We start from the raw sequence: 22,684 nt of genomic DNA, 5'->3' as shown, positions 1-22,684 counted from the left end.
TGATGCAAGCCAGGTGCTGGTCTGCGCTGCCTTCCGTACCCTCCTCAACCTTTCCTGAGTAGAGGAAGAAAAAGTAAAACTGTCGCTCATCATCCTCTGGGATGATATATATTTTACATTGAAGTAAATGGGACACAGGCAGATCTATGCATCAAAAATCAAAAGAAGCTACTCCATGGCGTATATCCTAGATGTCTTTAGCTTCCAAACAAGCACAGAATGTGGAGCAGTAGGGGCTGTCCTCCACTTCAAAACTATGTTTGAAGCTATGCACCTCTTACAATCATTAATTTCTCCCATAAGAGTGCACTTTTGTGCACAAAAAGACATGTAAATGAAAGCTTATGGCAGCATGGAAATGAGAGTTTGAAAAAATTACGAACAATTTGAATGTCTATCAATAGGATAATGAACAATTAAAGTATGTATATTCATAGACTGGAATATATAAAGTTAAATTGGATGAGCTCAAGCTACATGTTTGAGCAGTCTCAAATAAACAAAGCGCATGGTAAAAGGACTAATTCAGTATACCAATATATGAGGTTTGATAACTAATAAAGATTTTACAAAATATTACATATGGAAACATTCATATTATAGTATAATATAAAACCATGAATGAGGATAATAAATCTCAAGGCCATTAGCATAGGGCACAGAGAAGGAGAGAAGGGGAGCAATAGGAGAGGAGAAAAGCACAGGTCTCAATCTGCAGCTATGAATCATTAGTACTGAAGGAACTAAGACAAGATTTAATTATTCAATCAGTAACCATATTATGTGCATTCTATGTACTTGGTGCCAATCTAGGCACTGGGAATAAGCAATAAAAAAAACAGACTGAAATTCTTGCTCTCACAGAGCTTACCTTCTAGTGGAAAAAGAGATAAAAGCAGAGAAGAAACAATAAATGAAATGAAAAGTACTTTCAATGATGATAACCTCTACGGAGTAAAGTGAAACTCAAAAGAATGTAATGGAGAGCAGGGGGAAGGATGATACAATTTTAAATCTGGTAGTCAGAGAATGCCTCACAGAGAAAGCTTCACTGAGAAAGTAAGTTTTAGACAAATAACTAGAAAGGTGTCAGTACAAAATATGAGGTTGTTTGGAAGAGGAATTCCTGGCAGAGTGAAGAACATATGCAAAGGCCCTGAGGCTGCAGTGTGCCTGCCAAGTTCAAAAGGAAACAGAGTGGTAGTGACACAGTAAATAATAAAAGTTATGTTACAAAGAACAGTTATATGTTCAAGTTATTTTTTAACAGAACTATCTGGTTAGGGAGGAGACATAAAGATGCATTGTATATAGATTCAGCTCTCCAATATATGGATTTAAGTCTCCAAGAGCTTCTGAGCAGTCTATATCATACTGAGAATAAATCATACAAGAAGAAAGACAGGAGGTCCCTTGTGGCACAGCAGGTTAGGGATCCAATGTTGTCACTGCAGAAGCTCAGGTGGCTGGTATGACACGGTTTGATCCCTGGCCCAGGAACGTCTACACACTGCTGCTGGGGCAAAAAAAAAAGGAAACAAGTTTGAGAAGGGAAGAGATAAAAAGTGGATATACTGGTTTCCCTAGAAAACATCCACTCAACTCTCTTTTATCTGAAAAAAGAAAAGACAGGAAGAAAGCAGCACTTTGCAGAAAAAATCAAGTATTTCTCCATGCCCTTTCTCCTATATTTCCCATTGGTGATATAGAAGAAAATAGTAAATAGTATTAAATAGTGAAGAGTCATCTAAGCTATGGTGCCCAGCTGTTTGGTCAAATGCTAGTCTAGATGTTGTGGTGAAGGTGTTTTGTAGATGTAATTAACATTTATAATCGATTAACTTCAAGTAAAGAAAATTACTCTCCACAATGTGGGTGGGTCTCATTTGATCAGTTGAAGGCCATAAGCAAAAACTGTGCTTTCCTAAAGGAGAAAGAATTCTGCCTAAGACTGTTACACAGAAATCCTTTCTGAGTTTCCAGCCTGCTGGCTGGCCCTAGGAATTTTTTTTTTTTTTTTTTTTTTTGATAGGCAAGAAACAGTTTTATTAAGATAGGACACTTGTGAGAGATGTAAGCAGCAGGTATGGAAGCTCTGCCCCCGAGGAGCAAGGATCCGGTGGGCTACAGTTTTATCATCCAAGGGGAGTGGGGGTTGGAAAAGTCCACCTCTTCCTTTCTGGAAGTAGTAACTCCTCCTTAGTATCCGGTAAGGTGTGTTTTCAAATCCGCAGAAGGTTGGTCTGCAAACTCTTGCCTTTGGTTTGAATATGAGGGCAGGCCTAATCCCATCCCCCAGCCAACGACCTGAGGCAATTCTCAAGGCTCCACTAATGAAGCAAGCCTGCCTTGTGCTGATGGTTTTCTTGAGCAATTTACTAACTTTACAGTGATCTCCCAATGACCCGTTTCCCTCTTTAAATATGGTCCTTTATCGGGACTTCTACAACTACCTGTGCCTACTCCATCCCTATCATTCCCCCCTCAGGGTGTTTTACCCCTTTGTGCTTAAAGGGGATATTGGGCGAGGACAGTTCAGTAACTACTTCCTGCTGAGATAGGGCACAGGCCTGCCTAGGGAAGGAGAAAACATCTGGCTAACTGTCCATTTTCTGGGGGGGCGGGCTGTAGGCCAATGTCGCTCTGGTTAACATTATTTTCCCAAACACGTTAGAGATTAAACAGCGTATACAGTGAAACCAGTAGCACCAGAAAGACCAGCACTTCTATGAGCACCTTTGGGTCCATGTGGCCCTGGGAACTTTGGACTCAAGACTGCAACATCAACTCTTACATGAATTACCAACCTACCAGCCTACCAGCTTGCCCTGCAGATTTCAGACTTGCCAGTCCCCAAAATGGTGTGAGCCAAGTCCTTAAATTTAATCTCTTGGTTTTGTTTCTCTGGAGAAACCTAACAGATTTTGGTACAATGAAATGGAATGTTACTGTGAAAAATACCGAAATATTTGGAAGTAAACTTTGGAACTGGGTAATGGGGAGAAGCTGCAAGAGTTTTGAGGAAGCTGACTATAAAAAGTTTTGACAGCCTTGCCCAGAATATTGCTAGAAATGTGAATGTTGAAGGTGCTTTTGCTGAGTCTGAGACAGAAATAAGAAGTGTTATTGGTCACGGAAGAAACAGTGATCCTTGTGGCAGAGAACTTGGATGAGTAAGTGTTCTTTGTGGGTGGAAAGTAGAACTTATCAGTTTGAAACTGGATGTTGAGCCGAAGATATCACTTCCAACAAAGTGTAGAAGGCATGGCCTGGTTTCTTCTTGCTTTGCACGGTAAAATGGGAAAAGACAAAAACGGAAGCTGAAATTATTAAGCAAGAAGGGACCAGAACCTGATAGTTTGTAAAACCCTCAGTCTGTCCAGATAGAGTGCTTTGGAATCAGTAAAGAACAACCCTTTATGAAAGGGATTAGGTAGGTGTGTGACTCATGGATCCAATCAACCAGCTCATCAGAAGCCAAGAACAGAGATGTGGGAATCCAGAAAAGATCTATGGAGAACCCTCTTGTCCGATGGCTTGTCCCCCGCGAATTGCACAAGAGGTGGACAAGGCTTCTTAAAAATTTTATACCCACAGAAGCACTATCAGTGTGGATTCAAAGGAACAGAGATAGGAAGAAATTAAGGAAGAACAACTCTGAGGGGAGAAGCAGAGATGCAGAGGACTCAGCTAAGGATCAATTCATTTCCTCAGGATGTAGCCATCTCCCATGTTCTAGGAGGCAGGGTTGAAGGGATGGAGTCACCAAGCAGGCCCAAAGGAAAGGGCATCAAGCCACAGAGATTTGTTCTCAAGCCCTAAAACCTAATGTAACTTGCCCTGCTAAGTTGAAAACTCACTTTAGAGTTTTAGACCAGTGATTTCTTTCTTTCCTTCCAATTTTAACTTGCATAATCCAGTCCTCTGTCTGTATATGGATTTTCTTAGGTATGTTTATATTCTCAAGGCTAAAGAAGAGAGTTTTGCCACTTCTCATTTTCATATATACTAAAGTTATGCTGACAGGTTCATAATTTATATTTAGGTGGCTGAAGTTTCATTAATTAAAGACATTTAAAATATAAGTAAAATGAACATATGCATAAAAATATGAAGCATCTTCACTTAAAGTTTGAAACAATCCGCACACACTCTAAAGATAAAATAATTATTTGACTATGATGATCAAGGAAAGTTATGCCATCACCCCTGGGTCTATCAGAAGGTAGAAGAGGAAGGAACCTCTCCCAGAAGCTTCCAAGAAAGCACAGCCTAGCCAACACGTTGACTTCAGACTTCTAGTCTCCAGAACTGAGAGGGAATACATTCCTCTTGTTTTAAGTCACCTAGTGTGCAGTGCTTTGTTACAGCATCCCTGGGAAGTGCTCAATAAGGATTTAAAGCCTACGAGGTCACGTTTTATGTAAGTTCATATGATTCTTATACGAAACAAGTGAAGGAAGCACTATTACTGTTGTTATAACCCCTATTTATAGCTTACTCCACAGGAACTCTTACAGCTTATGTGATTTATTCATGATTTGCAAAGTAAATTAACTGTGATGCTGGGACTGTAAGATTTCCAACGCCGACACTCTTTATAGAATTGAAAGCATTGATAGTCTCTGCTTCCCTCCCTTTTAAGTAGAGCTTGTGTGTCTGTATGGATGTACGCATGTGTGTGGGGGGGTGCATGTGTTAACTGTCAAAGGACCTTAGTGAACTTTTCAGCAATGCATGAAGTATATCTGATAATGAGCTAAAGGAAGAGAGAGAAAATTTTTTATGGCAATTTGATTCCCTGGCTCACAGTAGAAAATGAGAGGTAGGTGTACGTATGCAATGGACCTAATGAATTAGACTAGCACCTGCATGCTATTATGTGCAAGCCAGTTTCCAAATACAAGTATCTACTAACAAAAGATGAATTGAAGAATATGCAAAAACATGATAAAAAAATTTGTCAGCATCTCAAACTTAGGTTTTTGATCATCATAGTCAAATAATTATTTTATCTTTAGAGTGTGTGCGGATTGTTTCAAACTTTAAGTGAAGATGCTTCATATTTTTCTGCATATGTTCATTTTACTTATATTTTAAATGTCTTTAATTAATGAAACTTCAGCCACCTAAATATAAATTATGAACCTGTCAGCATAACTTTAGTATATATGAAAATGAGAAGTGGCAAAACTCTCTTCTTTAGCCTTGAGAATATAAACATACCTAAGAAAATCCATATACAGACAGAGGACTGGATTATGCAAGTTAAAATAAATTGATAACAAAAGTTTTAGCAACACTTAGGGTGACGCTGGAAAATGTCACCATACAACTACACCTTAAATGCCAATACTTATTTAGCTATTCTCCAAAAGGGAAGTGTATAAAGGAATGAAATATGATTGACAAAGAAACTGTTAACTCCATTTGTCAGCCAGTAAATAGAGACTTTAATACTAGTGCCAGTACTTCCAATCACTGTTATTACTTTCCTCTTCTGGACCCAGTTCCTCATATATAAAATGTGATGTTCTTTAAGGTTTCTATGAGTTCCAGTTTTCAATTGCAAAGTCATCAGTCATTCTCCGACATTTAATTTCAGTTCATGTGTCTTTTTTAAGGAAACTTTTGTCCAGATATATGCCCAAGAGTGGGATTGCTGAGCCATATGGCAGTTCTATGTACACTTTTCTAAGGTACCTCCATACTGTTCTCCATAGTGGTTGTACCAGCTTACTGGGAACTATGTCTAGACACTTATGATGGAGCATGATAATGTAAGAAAAAAGAATGTATATATGTATGCGTAACTGGGTCACCATGCTATACAGTAGAAAATTGACAGAACACTATAAACCAGCTATAATGAAAAAAATAAAAATCATTACACAAACTAAAAATAATAAATAAATAATAAATAAATAAATAAGCAATTTCAGTTCAAGAGAAATAAAGGGGAAAACTGCATTAAGTTGTCCCACAATAACACTTAGCTTTTGATGTTTACTTGTCTTTATCATGTGAGTCTAACTACAACTAAAACAAATTTACTTGGCCTTGAATACTTGCTGAATAAAGATAACAATGACCAGACACTTTGGAAACAAAAGCTATATCATTCACCTAATTTGTGGCTCCAGGTGCTTAAGGAATATGCTCTTTGTATTAAGAATTCAGTACTCTGTAAATGTACAGGGTAGAAACTTTTATTTTTTTAGCAACCAGTTTTGAAAACTATAAAATTAATAAGCAATTGTCTTTAAATACATATAAATTATACAGATAGTATCACCCACAATAACTTCCTATCTTGCTATAATAAGGTCCCAAATGTTTGGAGACCAAATTACCTAATCTGCATAATAAAACCCAGCTTATTTTTATAGTACTTTAAGCAAAGTACACATAGATATTCATAAATCATTATGATTTAGAATAGGAAAAATATGATTACTTTTGATATTATTATATGATATCGAGTAAAAATGAAATTTTAGTGATTAAAGATTCAGTATTACTTTCAAAATTTGTGTTAGGCAAACTTTAAATTTTTCTTACTAGTGAAGACTCGGCAGACTATATAACACACTATAGTAGTAACCACGATTAATACATCTTTCAACCAAGAGGTTTAAGAATGACAACAGTTAGCTTTATAAAAACATTAAAATATTCTATTTCCTAATACAAGTATAGAATACCTCATTAGCATTAACTGGGCATGACTCAAACTCAAAATCTTTTTCTATAACCAACACTTAGAGAGTTTTCATTGTTCTATCATTAAGCTTAGAACATGAAATCAGTTGATATCAAAGGAATAAAAAAAATGTCTAGAGTATAAAGTATAGCTTAACATGGGTACAAGTTGCATAATTTAAAAAGTTACCTGAATACAGAGAGAATAGGAGTTTGCCACTTCTCAGAGCTCAGCGCTGAGAACAGAGGCAACTGATCATTAACTTTTAGCTGGAAGCAAACTTGCTCAAACATCTCAAGAGACTCTCTGCTTTGCCCTCCCCTCTTTCTTCTCTCAAATTAGAGGAAAGGGAGCTTGATCTCTGCTTGAAGAACTAGGTTTGACATGCGCAATTAGTTCATACTTTTTACAGTGTAAAGTTAACTTGGCTTAAATTATATACCAAAGAAGGTAACCAAGTCTGGCAATTTGAACTGCTAAATTTAACCTCTGATTCTCTTCCTCTGATGTTGATATAACTGCATTCACATTTGCAAGTGTACATACCATCATATGATTTACTATCATGAATAAAACACATGGCAAAAATACTATAATATATACATTAAAATGCCAGTGAATCTTCAGCCAGTCTAAGATTAGATAACTCAATCAGTTGTGAACAATAACAAAGAAGCCAGGGTCTTGTGTTGAATCTCTTGGGAGGCAGATAATTTCATTTTGTTGCCTAATCACACATTGCATGCCTTACTTGGCCAACCATTCTGTAAATGCCTGCCCTCTGTCACAAAGGGTCCTCACCTAAGAGTTTAATGGGGAATCTGATGGTAGGTCAGTTTCATCATCTTTGTATCTGAAGAACTTAAAATAATCTTAGGAGAAATGAAGAGCTACTGTTTAGTGGATATTTCCCATGTTTTAGGTGGCTTATTTAACCAAACATGACCTCGTTTTCTGAACCATATAAGATAGACATATGATACATATAGACATATGATACATATTTGATGCATGAGAACACAGAGGCTCAGTGTTTGGTTACAGTGTTTGGGAAATACTGGGTCCTGGATTCCAATTCGGTTTGTCTAGATCCAAGATCCATGTTTCTCTCCACTAAACAGCAAGCCAGCCTTGTTATGATAGGTGGGTGAGGATAATTTAATTTCCTATATGAAAGATGCCATCATTTATATCTAGGCAATACATAATAACTTTTAAAATATGATTCCCAAAGATTTTAATAGGATGCACTTCTAAATGTTTGTATATAATGGTTACAATAACCAGGGGGTAATGTAAATAATCTCTGGAAATTTCCTCCAATTAATTCAATCAAGTAACGCAAATACTTTTACAAAATAAGACATGTGGCATTTTTATATTTTCTATTAAAATATTAAGTTCAAAAAAAGAGAAACAAAATAAAAGAATTTAAGAAAATTTGCCTTGTACAAAATTAGACATACACTACAGTTTTAATACACTGAAAGATTGTGTAATGGGGACTTCACAACTGTACAGTACATAAAAAAATCAGAAGCAGATGACATCTTAATTGTGAACTCTTCAAATACCTTTGTTCCAACATAGCAAAGTGTTTAGTCAATAGTAAGTGTTCAACGCATGTATTTATGATAAAATTAACCTGAGCTAAATGACTAATCAGTTAAAAATAACTTTTATTTAAAAGATGGAAGAATAAAATCTCAATAGTCATTTGCTTTATCAATTGCTTTTATTTAATGTCAAATGACAATAAGACTCAGTTCTATGCAAATATACGATTACTAATGTTAAGTAAATATGCCATTACACAAAGAAAGCTAAGTTTAAAAACCCCTCAAATGTATGATTCATATTTTCACTTATTATTATAAAAAGCTCTAAAGTTAAATAAAGACAAGTACAAAGACATATCTAAGTTTGATATGTAAAAATTATGTTTATCAAGAAGATAAATTGATAACATATGATCTATAAAAATTAGAATTGGCAGGAGTGTAAACCATATATTTTGTACTTATTTTGTGTGATTTTGCTTATTGTTACCACAATGTCCAATCCTTAAAAATTACTTTCCAGGTAATACAGTCATGTTTATTGCATAAAGCTTTGAGAAAAGAAAAGCCTAATGCAAAACATTCTTGTTCACCACGAGCCCAGGAGAGAAAATGGCTGAAGGTGACTAACCTTTGCCAAGGTTACAAATTCCTAAGAGTAACACCAAAAATGTGGTAATGTGAGTTTGTTTTTTGTTTTTTAATTCATTTCCAAAATTCTTCAATAATTTGGGGAGAAGAGAGAGAGATGAAATAGTCTGAGGGGAAAACCTGGATAAATAGCATGTGTGCTCTTGGAATAGGTTATTAATTCTGTGTTTGAAACATGACAATGAGTTCCTGGCAATGAATTTGTTTATAATATTATTCCCAAGTTCCATGCAGCATTTGCACATTTCCCTTGTGAGATTTTGATGTTTTTTTGCATTATGCCTAAGGAGTAAAAACTGAGTTAACGGGGAAAACCTAAGTTTTTTATCTGAATAAAAAGTACAAGAAATTCTGCACAGCAGAAAGCTCAGAAATATATATGTTTGGGTGAGAAAAAGCAGTGAACTAGTCAAAAGACTAATCAAATACCTCACAAACACAATGGGGATCTTCTAATGGATTGCTTTTTTTCATTTAGATAATTTTTTCCCTATTCTTTTCCTAGAAAGAGTACAATAATCATAACATTCACTTAGCATAATTGACTATGATCCTATTATTTTCTGAATTCTAGAATTATAATGGAGTTTGAAATCAGCATATAATAGAAGAAAACAACTCAAATTTATTCCCTGAGTTAATTATCCCTCAGAGTTGCAATGTAAAAAGAAATCTTTTTTTTTTTTTCACCTTGGTAAGCATAAAAGGAAAAAAGTCTCTAGTTAAATTTGCTTTCAGGAAATAACTCCTTTAAGTTTGCAATATGCCACAGGAAAATATAATGGGAGCCAAGGGGTCCTAAACACAAAATATAGAAGTATTCTACCATTTCAGCAGACTTTCCTCTTTTTGCTGATGACAGTGGTTCACTAATAGAAACAGAATTACTGGAAGCATGATTTGAGTATAGGGAAGGAACATTTAAGACACTTTCTTCTTTGTTACACAGTCAAAATATCTTACCATATTCAGCCAATATAGGAAACACATTCAGAGAGAGTACTTTGAAAATATCCTTCTAGCTCAGAACCCCTGATTCCTCCTAGCTCCCCACCATCACCCCCGGCAGGCTCACGCCTCACAGCTTTCTGTTCAGTGCACCAGCATCTGCCAGTGACTCATCTCAAAGTCAGAGTCAGCAATACTGTCTCTACTTCTCTACCATCAAATCAAATTACCAGTCATGGTGGATTCTACTTCCACAATGACTCAAATCTATCTCCTCCCCTTCCTTCCCTTAGGCACCATTTCAATTCAATAAATCTAGTTGCTTCCCATTTGTTATACCAGCATCCAGCTTCTCTACGTGAGTAAAGCCTCAGTATCTTTGCCTAAATTGGACAGCTAATACAAGTTCAGACCACAGCACACCAGTCAATAACTCCTTCTGGCTGCTTTCAAACCCTCGTGCCCCACAGCCATTTGTGTGCTCTCTGTCTGTCTGTCTGTCTGTCTCTCTCTGTCTCACACACACACCTGGGGATAAGTTACAAGATAATATGATCAGAATGTGTAACTTCCATCTATTACTACAGTCAATACCACTAATACTGGAGTTTTAACGTGCTTTGCCTTTTCACTGCCGTTAGTAAATTATAAACCATTATTTCTCATTTAAAAATGCTACAAAGCCATTAGACATTAATATAAGATGAGTAAATAGAGTTAAAGGCAAAGTTACATCCACTGAAATAGTCACATCTCACCAGGTGTGGGATTCTTCCACATCTTGAAATAAGTTTATATCTTTAGTAAAAGTTAAAAAAAAAAAAGCTTTTAAAGATTTTTAAGTTATTTTAAATAAAAGTGTAAAATCTTCAATTGCTGATGTCATGAAATATAAATTTAAAAAGTTGAACGGCTATTATCAAAAAGACCAGAGATAATGTGGAAAAAACAGGAGCCCTGGTGCACTATTGGTGGAAAATGATACAGCCACTATGGAAAACAGTATCATGGTTCTTCAAAAAATTAAAAAAAAAAATTACTGCATGATCTAGCAATTCCACCTCTGGGTATATCCAAAGAAGATAAAACTAATATCTAGAAGAAATATCTGCACTCCTGAGTTCATTGCAGCATCATTCACACTAACCGAGATATAGAAAATGACCTAAATGTCCAACACAAATGAATGGATAGAGAAAAATACATATACACATACATGGGAATATTATTTAGCCACAAAAAGACTGCAATTCTGCCTTTTGTGAAAATATGGTGTTATGCCAAGTGAAGTAATACTAACAGAGAAAGACAAATACATTGCAATCTCACTTACATACAGAACTGAAGTAATAGAAACAGGGAGCACAACAACAGTTGCCAGGTGTTAATGGGTGGGGAGGAAACGAGATGTTGTTATAAGATAAATAAGTTTTGGGGATCTAAAGTACAGAAGGGTGACGATAGTTAAGAATATCCTGGAGTTCCCGTCATGGAGCAGTGGTTAACAAATCCGACTAGGAACCATGAGGTTGCGGGTTCGGTCCCTGCCCTTGCTCAGTGGGTTAAGGATGCAGCGTTGCCGTGAGCTGTGGTGTAGGTCGCAGACGCGGCTCGGATCCTGCGCTGCTGTGGCTCTGGCGTAGGCTGGCAGCTACAGCTTCGATTCGACCCCTAGCCTGGGAACCTCCATATGCCATGGGAGCGGCCCTAGAAAAGGCAAAAAGCAAAAAAAAAAAAAAGAAAAAGAAAAAAAGAAAAAAGAATATCCTACTGTCTACGTGAAAGTTGCTGAAAGAGTAGAGCTTCAATGTTCTCACCATAGCAACAGCGCCATGATAATTATGTGACATGATAGATGTGTTCACTAATTTTACTGTGATGATAATGCTCACAATATATGCCTGTATCATATAATCCCAGTGTACATCTTGTTTGTGGTTTCCCTGCGTGGACACTCTTGGCATCCTCCCCAGTGGCAGACAGAGCACATGGACCTTCTTCGCCTTGTCTGGCCCTGTGATGGGTCAGCCTACTTCCTAGGCTTTCTCCCCCTGACAACTTCCATATTTCTCACTATGGTGTAGAATAACTCCTCACTATTCTTCCTCACCCTATTGGAAAGGATTCTTTTCTTAAAAAGTATTTGATTTAGTGTTAGAAAGTTTAGGCTCATACCTACACTCTACTTCTCTTGAACAAAGTACCTGACTTCTCTGACTCTCAGGCTTCTCACCTGCCTACTGGCTTCATGTTTCCTTACAGAGATGCTTCTAGTAAAATAACACTTCGGTCTATTCCACACATGATTGCTGAATTTTGAAAAAGGAAAAAAGGGAAAAAAAAAAAAAGAAAAATAAGCAAGCTTAGGAGGGACATTTCTGGTCACTCTCCTTTCCATATGTGCCCTCCGGGGAGAGGAAGTGCATTTTGGTCTGTATATAGTGTATACATTCTAGGGCAGACTGTGCTCCTACAAAGGGAAAGCCTAACTTTTGGGCAAAGATCAATTAGAAACTCCATTTGACCATATATCCAAGATAGTCTCTGATTTAGCATTAATTTTAAGAATAATTAAGTCATAGGGAATACCTGGATCTCTTTTTTCCCTTGTGTTAATTAATCTATGTAATAACATTTTGTGAGCTGATAAAAATATTTTTAAAAAGTATTATATTATGAATAGCAGGGATCCCAAGATAAATAAGACAGGTTCTCTTTTCTTAAATAATTACTCTTTCATGATGGACAATAGTCATATACAGTTAACAAGGCCTAATTATTAAACCTAAAATAGAGATATAAAGTAATATTAGAGTTGCCATATACTGTAGAAATCTTGTATGATTTAACTCACCTCTACATACATTCACATATATTATGGTCAAGAAGCATAATCATAGAATTACCTGCTTAATGCAGCTGCCCTAACATCATAAAGCTGTTAAGCAATGTTAAGATTTGATTATCAGAATCTGATATCATAGAAATGGTCCCCTATATCTGGAACCGATATGCACATTATTAACCACATTTTCCATGGATGCATTAGTAAAGGTGACAGATTTGCTCTTAACAGGAACCCTCAGTTCCTTATTTCTGGAGCATAACATGAACGGAGAAGACCAAATATTTAATTTAAAAGATTTCCTAGGTTAAAAAGACTGCCCCAAATATATGAATGTATCCAATTCAGCCTGAAAGTAAAAGCCTGATTATCTTCTCTCAGCACTGATATCAAACCCCCAAATCCACACTCTATATAAAAGAAATGAGGACACTTCTATGTGAAAGAAGTGAGTGAGTGAGTGAGTGAGTGGGATTAATTTTAACAGGGAAAATACTGTTGAGTATGCTCAGCTTACCTCCCTACTGGCTTTGTGATGTGATTTCAAGGTAGAAAGGCATACAGAGATAAAGAAGACAGAATAAGTATTTGGCATGTCGTTTTCCTGAAACCTTCCACTAACTCATTCCAGTGACTTTTTTGTTCAAATAATTTGTTTCTCTCTCTCTTTTTTTTTTTTTTTTTTTTTCTGCTACACTTCTGTCAACCACCAGATTAAAGTTAAAGCAGTGTCAGGAAAGAGTGATATCCATTGTACGTTCAGTGTTCAAAAGTTTCTGAGGCCACAAAAAGACCTATATATTTTCATAGTTGGGTTCCTTGGGGAAAGCCCCTCCCAATTTTCCCTGATTTTTAACTGTATCCAGGCAAATGAGATGCCAATAGATGTAAAAGAGAAGTTGAAGAAACTGATTAAAGGACGCCTCAAAGATACAAAGTGTATTTGAGGGAAAACAGAAATATCACTTAATTAAAAGCACATGATGGGAGTTCCCATCGTGGCTCAGTGGAAATGAATCTGACCAGCATCCGTGAGGACACAGGTTCGATCCCTGGCATCTCTCAGTGGGTTAAGGATCTGGCGTTGCCATGAGCTGTAGTGGTAGCTTGCAGACTCGACCCAGATCCCAGGTTGCTGTGGTTGTGGCATAGGTGGGTAGCTGTAGCTCCGACTTGAACCCTTGCCTGGGAACCTCCACATGCCATGGGTGTGGCCCTAAAAAGACAAAAGAAATTAAAAAAAAAAAAGAACACAATGATCGTAGATGGTTGCTGTGTTTCTAAACCATATATTTAACAGGTCTGTGATTATAATTTTTTTTGTTTAATTTTATTGGTGTCTTTTCAGTTTTTAAGTATCCAATTGCTAGAGAAAACCTAGGGAGGCAGAAATCAGGCACAGGGAAGCTATTCCATAAGAACAATGTGTGATTAAACTCTATAAGAAATCAGTGCTATGCTGCTGCTGGTCTCTGTGTGAAGAGCCGAATGGAGTAAACAGATCCAACATTGCTGCCTAACTCTACTACTGGAATTATGTTATTTCAGGGGTCACTGGTTCTTCCCTACTGTCCTGGGCAAGACTTGAATAGATATCATTTATCTAATGACACTGGGATGTGTGTAACATATGTTGGCCAGATTAATTGATATGTTGTGCCTTGTAATACAGCTACTGTGGCCAAAATCTAAAAAGTAGATCAAACATATGCACCCACCAGGTCTTCAGAAGGCTCACCACACCACTGCCAGACATAGTGAAAAAGGCTCACCACACCACTGCCAGACACAGTGAAAGTGGCACTGACAGAAGTAGTACCGCATTCGATCCATCAGTTCAGAGGCTCTTCTCTTCACAGAATGTCCTTGAAAATTCAGACTAGGTTTTTCTCACTTGCAAAGTCCTTTTTCATCCAAGACGTTTTAAACAAGGTTCTGCATGCTTTGCATAGTATCCAGAAATGTACATGCTTAAAGACTGACACCAAAACAAACCTAAAGACTTACTTGTGGCTGCCTGATGGGAGGGGGAGGGAGTGGGAGGGATCGGGAGCTTGGGCTTATCAGACACAACTTAGAATAGATTTACAAGGAGATCCTGCTGAATAGCTTTGAGAACTTTGTCTAGATACTCATGTTGCAACAGAAGAAAGGGTGGGGGAAAAAATGTAATTGTAATGTATACATGTAAGGATAACCTGACCCCCTTGCTGTACAGTGGGAATATAAAAAAAATTATTTTAAAAAAAAAGACTTACAATATTAGACTGCTAAGAGAGAAAGACAAATGAATTGATTATAGAATATCGAATGAATTAAATGAAATGAATTTATTACAGAATACACAAAATTTCCTGCATCTACATATTTGTAATTATGAAAGCATACAAGGAAGATAGTTACTAAGTAAAAGATTTTAAATGCAAATCAAAACTACCATGAGATACCACCTCACACCAGTCAGGATGGCCGTCATTAATAAATCCACAAATAACAAGGGCTGGAGGGGCTGTGGAGAAAAGGGAACCCTCCTGCACTGTTGGTGGGAATGTAAACTTGTACAGCCACTATGGAGAACAGTTTGGAGATACCTTAGAAATCTATACATAGAACTTCCATATGACCCCGCAATCCCAATCTTGGGCATATATCCGGACAAAACTCTACTTAAAAGAAACACATGCACCCGCGTGTTCATTGCAGCACTATTCACAATAGCCAGGACATGGAAACAACCCAAATGTCCATCAACAGAGGATTGGATTCGGAAGATGTGGTATATATACACAATGGAATACTACTCAGCCATAAAAAAGAATGACATAATGCCATTTGCAGCAACATGGATGGAACTAGAGTCTCTCATACTGAGTGAAATGAGTCAGAAAGACAAAGACAAATACCATATGATATCACTTCTAACTGGAATCTAATATCCAGCACAAACGAACATCTCCACAGAAAAGAAAATCATGGACTTGGAAAATAGACTTGTGGCTGCCTGATGGGAGGGGGAGGGAGTGGGAGGGATCGGGAGCTTGGGGTTATCAGATACAACTTAGAATAGATTTACAAGGAGATCCTGCTGAGTAGCATTGAGAACTTTGTCTAGATACTCATGTTGCAACAGAAGAAAGGGTAGGGAAAAAAAATGTATAAATGTAAGGATAACTTGATCCCCTTGCTGTACAGTGGGAAAAAATAAATAGATAAAGATTTTAATCTATTTCATAATAACTATAAAGGGAGTATAACCTTTAAAAATTCTGAATCATTATTTTGTATACTTAAATTCATATAATATTGTAATCGACTGCACCTCGATTAAAAAATAAAATATATTTTATAAACTATGTTAAATAACAAATTATGAAATTGACAGAATTTAGTTGCATTAAAATGCCTTTACTCCAAAAGCTTTCTTCCCAAAGGTTTAGACACTCTCCAACCTATGTATGAAAAAAGAGTATACTCTAGAGAATATAGTATTTAAGGAATGAAAGTAATAATAATAATAATAGCTAATCTTTATATAGCCCCACAATGTGCCAAGCACTGTTCTAAGTACTTAAAATATAAATATAAATTACCACAGTTAATTCTCACAGTAGCCCTATGAAGAAGATACTTTTTTACTGTTTTTGTTTCACAGATGAAAAAAAAATGCTCTGGACAGATTATAATTATCGGTATACCTCTGTGACATTCCAGGTTTAGTCCAGACCACCACAATGAAGCGAATATCAAAATAAAGCAAGTTACATAAATTTTCTGGTTTCCCAGCACATATAAAAGTTACATTTTCACTATCTACAGTCTATTAAGTATGGAACAGTAGCATTATGTCTAAAAATGTACATACCTTGATTTAAACATACTTTCTTGCTAAAAATGCTAAACATCAACTGAACCTTTAGTGAGTGGTATTCTTTTTGCTGAGGGATTGAAATATTGGGAAAATTACCAGTTTGTGACACAGAATCACAAAGTGAGCAAATGCTTTTGAAAAATGACTTGCTCATTGAAGAGTTGCTACAAACCTTCAACTTGTAAAAAACACAATGGGAATCTCAATAATAAAGTGCAATAAAACGAGACATGCCTTTAGTAAATATCAGAGCCAAGATCTGAACTCATGTACTCAGGAACCATAGTCTTACTCTTAATTAATAAGGAATAGGCAGGGGCAAGTTAACTCTCAGTAAATTTTGTATCAAAAAGGAAACCTACGACACATTAAACCTACCCCAACAATCATACGCTTAGCACGGGACAAAGATGAACACCCCAAGGGGACAAATCCCCTCATGAATGATCACCCAGGCATGAACCAGTCTACTTTCAAGCTTCCCCTAATCTCACAGCATTGGGTTGTATTAGTTTCCTATTGCTGCTGTAATAAACTACTACAAACTTAGTGGTTTAAAATGATGTAAATTTATCATCTTATAGCTCTGGAGGTCAGAAATCAGACGGGGCTAAAAATCAAGGTGTCAGTGGGCAGCCAAAGGAAGACTGTTTCCTTGCCTTTTCCAGTTTCTAAAAGTCACCCACATTCCTTGCCTTGTGGCTGCATTCCTCCAACTTCAAACCACCAAGTTTGGGCTGAATCCTTTTCTTGCTGTCATCTCTTTCATTTATCAGGCCCCAGGTGATTACACCGGGCCCATGCATATAGTTGAGGATAATCACAAGATCATCTGAAGAGCAACCTTAATGTTCCCTCACCATGCAACATAACATTCATAGAGCGAAGGGATTAGGATGGAATCATTCTGCCTACTACCTGGACGTACCAAGATGGGTCCATGAACTTGAGACTGAAGGTAGAATATAACCATATGGTTGGTCTAGAAATTGTTCCTGACAAACTGGTGACAAGCTTTGTAAATTTATCACACTACTCTTATAATTAAGATATTATTGCAATCCAAATGCAGAAACAAAATTTGGTTAACTAAATATTGTTTCTGAAAAGAGCATGGACTGGTTATAAGAATGTCTAACTTCAAATTCTCTCTTTTACTAGTTACGCAGTCTTAGGCAAGACACTGACAGTGCTGGGCATGTGCACAATGGGGGTAATAATCTCTGACCTGCTTTACACCAGAATTGTACTGAGGGTCAAATCAGATTAAATCTTTGTGAGCAATAAAGCCTAATGCAAATAAAATATGAATGAGAAATCCCAATATAAGCATTTCATTCAAAACACAGTTTTAAAGGGTGCAAACAACAAAGATAAATAATAAACATAAATATCTAGAGCCTCCACATTTATTTTAAAACCAGCATTCGTATTAGTAACAATAACACAACATAATTCTATTCTTATTATTTAAGTTTATCACACTGCCTGTATAACGTCACTTCAGTGAAGGAAGGTTTTATATTTAGCTCTGTTTTATATACGGGGAAACTGAAGCTTAATCTTTTGACGAAGATCACACAGAATATAGTCACAGAAAGACTAAAAAGGCCTAAAAGTGCCAACTTGAAAATTCGTTCTATTTTTGAAAATGGATTTAAATACCAGTCAAGCCAATATGCCCATTCGCATTAAGAACCACAAATTCCATAAGCAGCATGACTTGGAATCATTCAAAAGAAAACATTATTACACACTTAGGGTACTCACAGAGCAGTCCTATTGGCACAGAGTCCTAGGTCCTTCAGTTTCCAAGATTCCCGTGTCTAAGTTTTCACAGGAAAGCATCACATCTTAAGAATGACTCCTAAAAGAATCAGAGAACAGAGCAACCACCTAAGCATTGAAAGAAACAAATGAAACAAGTATCCAACTGTATCGCTGAAAGACTTAATAGCATGTAGTTTTCTATTGCACCGGCTGAAACTGCTATTTGCCTTTTCTAAATCTCCAAAGTTTTTTTATTTCAAGGCCCTCTTTAGATGTGGACAGATTGTTTAGTTAAATTATTTTTCATCACTACTAATCCATCATAACTAAGATGCCTGCCTGTATTTGTGCCTGTCTTTACATTTTCTGTCCCAAGTCATATTTCCTAAAGTGCAGAGGAGTTCCTGCAAAAACGTCAAAGAGATTTGCTCTAGTCCAACATATTTGGGATTTCAAACCAAAGAGTAATTTGTCTTTAACTTTGGGGAGACTTTTCCTTCCACTTTTGGTAGGATAATGAATAAGTATGTATATATGTATGTATATTAAGCAATAACCTGAAATTTTTACATATGTATATTAATACTCTATATTAAATTCATTAATTTAAAAACTGAAGCAGAATTTCAGTAAGATATCTAAATTCTAAGAATAAATCAGGACAAAAAATTTAATGATCATCTAAATTTGACCATCAATTCTTGTATGTCCTTTGATTATATGGACCGTAAATCAAGTTTTTGAATTCTGGGCCCAATCCCTTTACCTGGGGAAAAAAAAAAAAAAAAGATGATACAGTAGTATTTAACTGAAAATTATGATTATTATGATTATTAAATTAAGTCAGTTAATACTTGTCCAATGCTACCAGTGTTTGGCAACACAATAAGAAGAAAAATAAGAATATAATAATAAGAAGAACTATTATGAATAGTTTCTAATTAAGGCAATGAAAAAAGATTAGTTTATACAGATGAATAAATATTAGATCCTTGCTTATATCTGACTTGAAAAATATGAGATTTACTTACATAAGTCTTACCAGTCTGATTATTAAATCAATATAATTAATCAACTTTCAGATATGATCCAGAAAAAGAGATTGTTTACAGTAGTATAGCATAGTGCAAAGATTATTTAAACACATTTCACAGGAACAAGGACTAAGAGGACAGAAGGGAGGTAATACAATGTCATTGAGATAGCACTTGCAATGTTATCTGGTTCGACCAGAGAGCTCTGACATTGCAGTCTAAAACGGAAGGAATTTCAGGCTGGCAGTCAAGCCACTTACTGTGGAAGTTCCAAGACTATAATAAGCAGACTATGCACATATAATTGTCTCACATGGTAAATATCTCATGAAAACTTGTCAGTTCTATGTTCAAAGAACTTCCTTGTAGTGACAACTAAATTGATTTGAATTTAAAATCAATATTAAAATATATTTTACAAAATTACTGGTATTATTGTACGATAATAAGTGAAATTTACGTAATAAAGTTAACATGTTTAAGAACATAACATCTTGCTAGAATTAATTTAACTTCTTGCTTCAGTGACTACCACTGAAGTACCTAATTTTGAATTCATTTCATTTATAGATATAATGGTATGTTGGTATTATTTGCTATAATCCACTTCTGTCTCCATAATTACATTCATTAACCCATGTCTAAAATACAGTGTCTCTGACATTCTGATTCTCATGCGAGATAAAATAATGTTACTAATATTTGAGAAAAATGAGATGAAGTTTTTTCTTTCTTTCTTTGTATCTTAACTATAAACTTAGTTTAATAACTTGAGTTTAGAAAATCCTTTATTTTACTCTAAAACAGAATATCAGAATTATTTAATTTACATTATTTTTGTTACGGAAAATAGGGCAGCAAAATTTCCCCATTTGTTTTAATGTACACCTTTACAATTATTTTTTTCATTTTTTAAAGTTCTATTGAACTATAGTTGATTTACACTGTTGTGATAATTTCTGCTGCACAACAAGGTAATTCAGTTATACAAGTGTACATGAAAAAGATTCTTTCCCCATACAGGTGATCACAGGATATTGGGTGGAGTTTCCTGTGCTATAAAGCAGAATTTCCTCATTTACTTTAATGTACATCTTTACTATTAGTATTTTTTAAAACAGAAACAGTCCACAGACCTTAAAAAGTATGTTTTGTCAGCTGATATGTTAAAAATAAAAAGACTAATTTAACAGTCATATGATCATATCCACTAAACAGTTTTTTTTTTTTAAGGAAAGGTAGTTAAAATGAAATAAAATGCTATTTGTTTTGACATGCCTTTTGACCTTCTGAGTAAACTCCACCTTGTACAAAAGTTAGTATATGTGACCTTCTGAAACATGCATGTCTAAATCACAGATAAGTTTCACAAGGGCTTTTACTTACTGAAAAAATTCAACTTGTGTAATAGGTCCTGTATTATAGAACCAATATCAAAAACTTAGGCATACCTCTAGCAAAGCACAGAAGCTAGGAGAAATTCCTTGATTCATTATCTGAAAATCAACATAAATAAGAAGAGGAAATAAAAATCCCTGGGAATATCTAAGTCTATGAAAGGTTATGTTAATGTCCAATCTTCCATTCAATTAGCAGGTAGAAAAAAAATTTTTTTTTCTGTAATTTCAGAGGCCATTATTTAGGTGATTTAAATAGCCACACTTTTAAGAAAGAACCAGCAGTTATTTCAATATTGCTTTTTCACTACTCCATGGTGTCATAAAGTTCTATGCCCTGTGTGTGGTCATCTCATAATTAATTGACTTAGGAATTTTAGTTGCAACTAAAATGCATTACCCAGGGTTCATGATCTTTTCTAACTCATGGACAAACTTTAATTAAGACATAAATAAAACATACTTTTAAAAAGGCTTTTATTAAAGGGGCTAAGAACATGTGATGTAGAGGAGGAAAATACATTATTCATGTTTATACATGGTTGGTTATTACCTACCAAGTGATAAAAATGAAAAATGTTAGCTAAGATAGGTAATTTTGTCAATATATTTGACAAAATGGACAAAAAGTCCTCCAAATATAAGAAACCATATTGGAAAACCCAGTAGCACTAAAAAGAATATTTAATATTACATAAATCCACATTCAAATTTTCAGAAGAAACAGCAGATAAACCTACTCTCCTAGGAGACAGAATTTTTCCCTTTAACTTGACAGTATCATCCAATCATGTTTATACATGTTCAAGGGTTCATCAGGGCTTAAGAAAAAGTTCCTGGAATGAATTATTCACTAATACTTCAATCATAATTCCACAGTTTATGACAGTAGTTAGCACTGGCAATAAAGCTAAAAGTAACTGAGAACCCGCTTATTACTTTCTTTTAAATTTCTTTCCCCTTTCCTTTCCTCACATGTGCAGAAAGCATGTTTGTTTTGGAAGCAAATTGCAAACACTACAAAAGGAGAACTTAAAAAGTGAGTGATTAATGGTCAAGGCAAAAATGTACAATCACATCAGCTGATAAGTGGCTGACTGACCCAAGGTTGAAGAATGCAAGGGCATCACAGCAAAGCTAAAGAATAACATTCCTGCTGCTGTTAAATAGCAAGCATGGGACACCACGTCATACTCTTGGGTATCCAAAAACACATCCCCTGTTTTATCCCGTTTACACAACCACCGAAGGTGATCTTTGAAAGTCACAGGAGACAGATTCTCCAAAGCCTTGTAACATACAACAACAGAAACACTCTGTACAGCTACTGTATGTCGCCATGTTCGTGGCCAACTTCAAGAAATTCCATTGCATTCCTTAATTAGTAGTATAGGCTACAGCCTACAAACATGTCTGACAAAATTATGGAAATGGAATTTAAGGAAACGACTTAAACCATCTTAGATAAAAAGTGAGAGAACAGAACAGAAAGTTGTGATTGCAGAACTCTAGCAAAAATAGGGAATATACAATTCTTGTTCACATATCTTCATTATGGAGATATAAATCATCTGCCCTTTTAATTGAGCAAAGATGAAAGAAAACCAATCCGTATTAAGAGCAAATATAATTTCTTCAGCACTATACTGAACACTAACCATGAAGAGAGACAAAGCCAAAACACACTGCGAAGCGTATTTTTTTTTTTTAATTAGAGTATAGTTGATACACAGTGTTGTTCCAATTTCTGCTGTCATACATACATATTTTTTTTTTCTCATACCATCTTCCATCATGGTCTATCCCAAGAGACTGGATATAGTTCCCTGTGCTGTGCATTAGGACCTCATTGCTTATCCATTCTAAATGTAATAGTTTGTCAGCCTGTCTTGTGGCTGTGTCACCATGC

General features: G+C 35.7%; 1 protein-coding gene across 9 annotated transcripts in view; it reads right to left on the bottom strand.

Annotated features, from left to right (window-relative positions):
• SLC16A7 (solute carrier family 16 member 7) overlaps nt 1-22,684 on the bottom strand; it is a 164,936-nt gene that overhangs the window by 88,624 nt on the left and 53,628 nt on the right. For 7 of the 9 annotated variants that reach the window (XR_014803441.1, XR_014803442.1, XR_014803444.1 and 4 more), the window contains exon 2: nt 18,345-18,441. The exons of 1 other annotated variant lie outside the window; for it this stretch is intronic. The gene's annotated coding sequence lies outside the window, so the exon portion shown is untranslated. Of the gene's footprint in view, nt 1-6,892; nt 7,044-18,344; nt 18,442-22,684 lie in introns of those variants that run through there. One more of the 9 variants, XM_013997680.3, reaches the window with a different exon arrangement.

This window comes from Sus scrofa, chromosome 5 (assembly GCF_054392235.1).
Source record: "Sus scrofa isolate SSC_HxYL_T2T_F1_AM1 chromosome 5, Sscrofa_HxYL_maternal_Yorkshire_Landrace_v2.0, whole genome shotgun sequence".
In the NCBI taxonomy this organism is placed as follows: domain Eukaryota; kingdom Metazoa; phylum Chordata; class Mammalia; order Artiodactyla; family Suidae; genus Sus; species Sus scrofa.
The sequence above is the reverse complement of the archived record's forward strand: the minus strand, read 5'-3'. Positions and strand labels throughout refer to the sequence as shown.